Raw genomic sequence first — 6,516 nt, forward strand, 5'->3', positions numbered from 1 at the left:
ACGTGCCCTTCCTAGGCCTCTACCTCGGCCCCAGCCTCTTGAAGCCCTAGCAGTATGTGCGAATGCCTGTTCAGCTAACCCGGTAGCACGTGTCCTCACCATCAGTTAGAGAATAGAGATACAAAAGCTCAAATTCCACAATCAAAAAATCCGCACGACAGGAATAAAAGAAGTGAAAATTTTCTAACAGATCTGTAGCCTCTCGAAGATAAGTACAGATGTCTCCGTACCGATCCGCAAGACTCTACTAGACTCGTTCGTGACTCATAGAACGTATGAACCTAGAGCTCTGATACCAACTTGTCACGACCCAAAATCCCACCACAGGCGTCGTGATGGCACCTAGTCTCTAAGACTAGGTAAGCCGATTTCAATTACATTTTGAAGCTATTTTTTTTAAATTAAATAAGTAATCAAAACTAACAGCGTACAAATGTGAATATACAACCTCCCAAGACTGGTAGTACTGAGTTACGAACTCTAACTGAATACATGGAATGACCACGATGACTGAATATACAATATTGTTTGATTAAAAATTAACAGTACAATGAAATGAAAAGACTCTAAGGGACTGCGACGACCAAGCAACTCTACCTTGAATCCTTATGATCCCGCTTTAACTCTGCTCAAGTCCGATATCTTCAATACCTGGCTCTGCACAAAAATGTGCAGAAGTGCAGTATGAGTACACCATGGTCGGTACCCAGTAAGTATCAAGACTAACCTCAGTGGAGTAGAGACGAGGTATAGTCAAGACACTCACTAGTCTAATAGCATGTGCAACATAATATACAAAATAATAGAAAACAAATAACAATAAGGGCAACATAAAACCACCAGTGATATGCACATCAGATAATAAGAACACCATTAATATCGCTCAATAATTAATAATTACAATTATACCCAATTAAATCAAATCCTTCAAATAAATATCTTTCACATATAATTCTTCCAAATAACTCTCTTTCAAATATAAATTCTTCAAATAAACATTTTTCAAATATACTTCCTTTAAATAAATTTCTCTCAAATATAATTTCTTTAAATAAATATCTTTCAAATGTAATCCTTTTCAATAAATCTTTTTGCATAGAAATCCTTCCAATTAAATATTTTGAATATAATTCTTTCAATTAAAAAGTCACCATGTGACACTTTATTTCATAATCATTCAACCACGGGTCTCGGCACATTTTCATATTTTTCATAAACATGGTTATCAGCCCATTTTTCATATTTACACGGCACTTCATGCCCATAATTAAATCATTATATTTCTCTAGCACCTCGTGCCCTCATTTCATATCACAATTGCACGGACAATTCACGTGCCAAATATCATTATCATTTGATCACAGCACCTCATGCCCACATTTCATATCACAACTGCACGGATAATTCACGTGCTAATATCCTCATTATTTACTCACGGCACCTCGTGCCCACATTTCATTTTATAATCCGTCTGGCAATAGCCACAGGCTCCCAATTTCAACATAAATAAGATTATTATCAATTTACTAACAACAAGACAAATTGCACAAGTTATAAAAATAAATACAAGAAAAATCACAACATCACTTAAAAATCACCAATGCAACCACTCCTCATCATCATATACGATCCTTGACAATAGCTACCCCTATCTCTCCTATATCCACCCTTATCTCTCCTATAGCCACCCTTATCTCTCCGCCCTGACAATATCAATAGCCACCCTTATCGCTCCTATTGCCACCCTTATCGCTCCTATAGCCGCCCTTATCGCTCCGCCCAGACAATTTTCCAACAAACACAACAACAGTGAAATGCCACCCTTATACTCACATAATATCAACGGTGAAATGCCACCCGTATCTCCTCAAAATAATAACTCACACAACACAACAATTTACATGGAAAATTATCACGGCAACATAACAAAATCAATTCATATCACAATTTGCCCAATGGCCACAACTAAAATTTCAAAAATACAACCAAGTAAATTAATTTCATAACAAATAGCTGAAGGCTCCACACAATGTGTATAACACCACAAAAATAAATCAACAGAGATAGAAATTATTCAGCATAAAGCAAAGCCTTCATTAATTCAAATTTAAATAATTATATAAGCACATCTTCTTAAGTTTGCTTAATTAATTATTTTCATAGGAAAAAATCATAATGAAATTAAATTCCAACAGTATCAAACCATCAAACTCACGGAATTCACATAAATATACAAGTAACATTCACATCAAATCGTCATATAAAAATAAGTTCAATAAATGCGAATTGAGGCATGGCAATAGATGATTAAATAACTACCAACAAATATCCAATTTAATACACAATATGCCTAAGACTTGAACTCAATATATTTTGCACATATAAGCCCGAGTACGTACTTGTCACCTCGCGTACACGGCTTTTCACATTTCACAAATGGCACATAAGACTAGATGCCTAAGGGGTAATTCCCTCACTCGGGGTTAGGCAAGACACTTACCTTTTTGAAGTTATGCGGATTTTCCAAAATCGCTTTCTTGCTTGAATTGACCTCCAGACAGCTCAAATCTATCCAAATTAATTGTATAACTTTATTAAAATTCATCGAAAATAATTCTGGATAATAATACGTCGACTTAAAAATTTATTCCAATAAGTCAACCATACCCATTCCGATATGAGTTCCGAATACCCATTCCGATATGAGTTCAACCATACCAATTTTATTGAATTCTAATAACAACTCGACCTCCGAATCTTAAATTTTTATTTTTGGAAGATTTTACAAAAATCTTGATTTTCATCCATTAAAATCCGAATTAAATGATGGATTCAAAGGTATAATCATGGAAATTAATCAAAACTGGATAAGAATCACTTACTCCAAACACCCACGCAAGAATCTCTCCAAAAATCGCCTTCTACCGAGCTCCCAATTTGATTTTTGTATTATGAACTCAAACCCCCATTTTTTGGGACTTTTAATTCTGCCCAGATAGGACTTCTTTGCATTCGCGACCAATGCTTCGCGTTCACGAAGCACAAACTTGACTTCCCAGATTTAACCCTTCGCGAACGCGACACAAGCCTCGCGAATGCGAAGGTTTGTTGTCCCCTCTCTTCGCGAACGCGACACACACCATGCGAAGGCCAAACGCCTATGGTCCCCAGCTGCTTCCTTTCTTCTTCGCGAACGCGTAACACTTCTCACGTTCGCAATGCACACCCTGTCCACCCTTCGCAAACGTGTCCTCATCTTTGCGAACGCGAAGAGTAAATTTTTACTAGCTTCCCAGTTCCTCTTCGCGAACGCGATCACTCGTACGTGAACGCGATGAAGAAAATGTTACTGACATCCAAATGCACTACATGTTCGCGACACTTGCCATGCGAACGCGATGAATGATTGAGGCACCAGATATCAGCAGAATACAACAATGAAAAAAGAAGGGAAAATGGTCCGAAATCAATCCGAAACACGCCCGAACCCCTCGGGACCTCAACCAAACCTACCAACAAGTCTTAATACATCATACGAACTTAGTCGAATTCTCAAATCATATCAAACCACATCAAAACGACGAATCGCACCTCAAATCGAAATCTATGAACTTTGAACTTTCAAATTCTATATCTTGTGCCGAAACACATCAAATCAATCCGGAATGACTTCAAATTTTCCACACAAGTCATAAATGACATAACGGAGGTATTCAAATTTTCAGAATCGGATTCCGACCTCGATATCAAAAAGTCAACCCCCGATTAAACTTCCCAAAATTTACCTTTCGCCATTTCAGGCCAAATTCCTTTACGGACCTTCAAATAATTTTCCAGACACGCCCTTAAGTTCAAAATCACTATACAGAGCTATTGACATCATCAAAATTTCATTCCGGGGTCGTTTGCTCAAAAGTCAACTCTCCGATCAACTCTTTCCATTTAAACTTCTAAATAAGGATTGTTCTTTTAATTAAATTCATAATCTTCAGTAAATCAAACTCGACCACACCCGCTTGTCATAATACATATTGCGAAGTTACTCGAGACCTTAAGTCACTGAACTGGGCGTTAATTTTTAAAATGACAAGTCGGATCGTTACAATATTCACCTCGGTTAATATGGCTTCACTATTCTATACCTCTGCTTCTTCTCTTCTTCCTTTTCAGGTTTTCTTTCTTGGATTTCTCTTTCTTAGCATCTTTTTTCCCTTTTAGGCTCCTTTTAGTTCCTCCCTCTTTTGGTGCTTCTTCTTTCTTGTGCTCCTCCTCCTAATTATCTTCTTCTTTCTTTAGTTCCTCCTTAATTCTCTTATTATTCATTTGGGTGGTCCAACTCATAAGATTATGTGTGGTGGCCAAAAATCTGTTAGTTTGCTCACTACACTTACTGGATCAATTGCCCGGATAATGATTAAATTCTTATTATTAATACCCATTGAGATCTCATCAATTCCTGCAAAATCATCAAGCAGTTAGTCTCTCTTTTATAGATTTCAAATATCTCAGTAAATTAGCTCAATTGTTAGTGAAGTTGCAGAAGTACCGCCTTCAACTTCATATGGTTGCCGAAGTACCGCCGTCAAATGAGATATATATTCTATCTTCTTGTACTTTTAAGAGTAATTCAAAACTGAATAAAGATTTATAAGGAAATACACAGCGAAAAATTGACAAACCTTAGTTATCCATGATCAGATTGTGTCACAATTATTCAGCTATTAATTAAATGCGCAGACATTGGATGGAAGCCACAAAGAACTCTATCACATGGAGTAATAATAGGAACTGATACAACACCGAGTAAACTCTTTACTTATCAAAGAGAAAAGTTTCAAAACTATCCAAAAAGCCAATTTGAAAGTATAGTCGAACGAATCTCAAATGCAAACTTCTCATTTAACATATGTGTTCACTCTAGCTAGTGAAATGAATTTATCCGCGGTAAAGGGTGTCTGAACACAATCTACCGTTTTGACGTTGGCATTAAATCTCAGACCCCTAGTCAGACTAAATTAACTTTCAACCAATTAATTTTGTCAAAACTAAACAATTACTATTATTACTGTTGAAAAAATAAAACCAAACCTTCTCGTATGCAAATGTTCGAGAAATAATGATAATGAAAGCAGTTAAACTATTTCTAGACTATAAGACAATTTCCTTTTTCGGCATCTGTCTGCTGTAAAACTTTATCACACCAACGCCCAAAACACAAAGAAAATCAAAGAGAAAAAAAGCCTAGCATAAAAGAAAGAAGAAAGAAGAAATCCAAGCCAAAAAAATAATCAAAAAGGTGCAAATAAACAATTAATAGTATGATTTACTTAAGCCGCCTAAATTCTCGTGTTATAAGAAAGAGTAGATACCTTGCATGTTTTGGCTTTTCCAGGAGTAACTAATAAACTCATGTTGACGCTTTTCAACTTCTATCTTGATCTATTATTCAAAAAGACAGTTGGAACTGAGAAATACAGAAAAATAAAGATGATTTAATCGCAAACAAAATAAAGATAATGAAAGAGTGAAACTTGATACCTGAGGAACAATACAGGGATGCATTTTCACATGACAAGCCATCGGGAATGATACTTTAAACTCTTGAAACTTCTCAAATAAAATGGGAACTGTTATATTTCTTTCCGATTTCAATGAATATATTCACGCAACCATTGGAACTGTCATCAAAAGGTCATTAATAATTATGCATGAGTAATGTATATATGTTTCTAAACATCCCGAATCTACTAATAGATCATGACTCATATACGTATATGCTTGTGAACTGAAATACATGTATTGAGAGAGAAAGCAGAGAAGAAGAGGCCAGTTGAGAAAAGGCTTTGGAGTTTCTTTTTTCATTTTATGTTGATTTGTTGTATCATATGACACAAAGTAATGGAAACAGAAATCACATTAAATCCTCAATTGAAGATTAGACTATATGAAGCATAAATACAATAAAAACAAAAGAATTAAAAGGTAAAACACATCCTTTTAGCAAAATTATTGTCGCCACCTACTACTCCATATTAATTCTTTCCTTACTTACACCAAACATGCATCAAATTCATTGTAAAGCTAAAAATTTTCAACAATGAAAAGTCAAAACATTCTATTATGCAAAACAAAAAGAGAACTTCAGTAAATATTAAAGTGCTCTTAAGATATAATTATACTACAAATGAAATTCAAAAATCCGACCGAAGTTGGTCGGTTTTTTTGACCAAAGTCGGTCGGTATTTTAATTATGTAATTTAAAAATACACCATCTGAGAATCGAATCGGGGTTTATACTGTGGCAGGATACTATTCTACCACTAGACCATTAATGTATTTTATTTTAACACTGTCTTTTATTTTAATTATATTCTTTAATTGTATTTTCGCGCGAAAATAACCGACCGATGTCGGTCGGTTTTATTATAAAATAAAATTACCGACCGAATTCAGTCGGTTTTAAAAATGACTGGCCGGATTAACCAAGCGATTTCGGTCGGTTTTTTTAATTTTAAT

The 6,516-nt window shown here is 35.3% G+C and overlaps 1 long non-coding RNA gene across 1 annotated transcript; it reads right to left on the reverse strand.

Annotated features, from left to right (window-relative positions):
* Window positions 1–456: 456 nt before the first annotated feature.
* LOC142177551 (uncharacterized) lies at window positions 457–5,879 on the reverse strand. The gene is made up of 3 exons (XR_012706075.1): window positions 5,539–5,879; window positions 5,370–5,439; window positions 457–657 (listed from the first exon to the last, which is right to left on the reverse strand). It is a non-coding gene; the product is annotated as an uncharacterized LOC142177551 (long non-coding RNA).
* Window positions 5,880–6,516: the final 637 nt, after the last annotated feature.

Source organism: Nicotiana tabacum, chromosome 23, assembly GCF_000715075.1.
Source record: "Nicotiana tabacum cultivar K326 chromosome 23, ASM71507v2, whole genome shotgun sequence".
In the NCBI taxonomy this organism is placed as follows: domain Eukaryota; kingdom Viridiplantae; phylum Streptophyta; class Magnoliopsida; order Solanales; family Solanaceae; genus Nicotiana; species Nicotiana tabacum.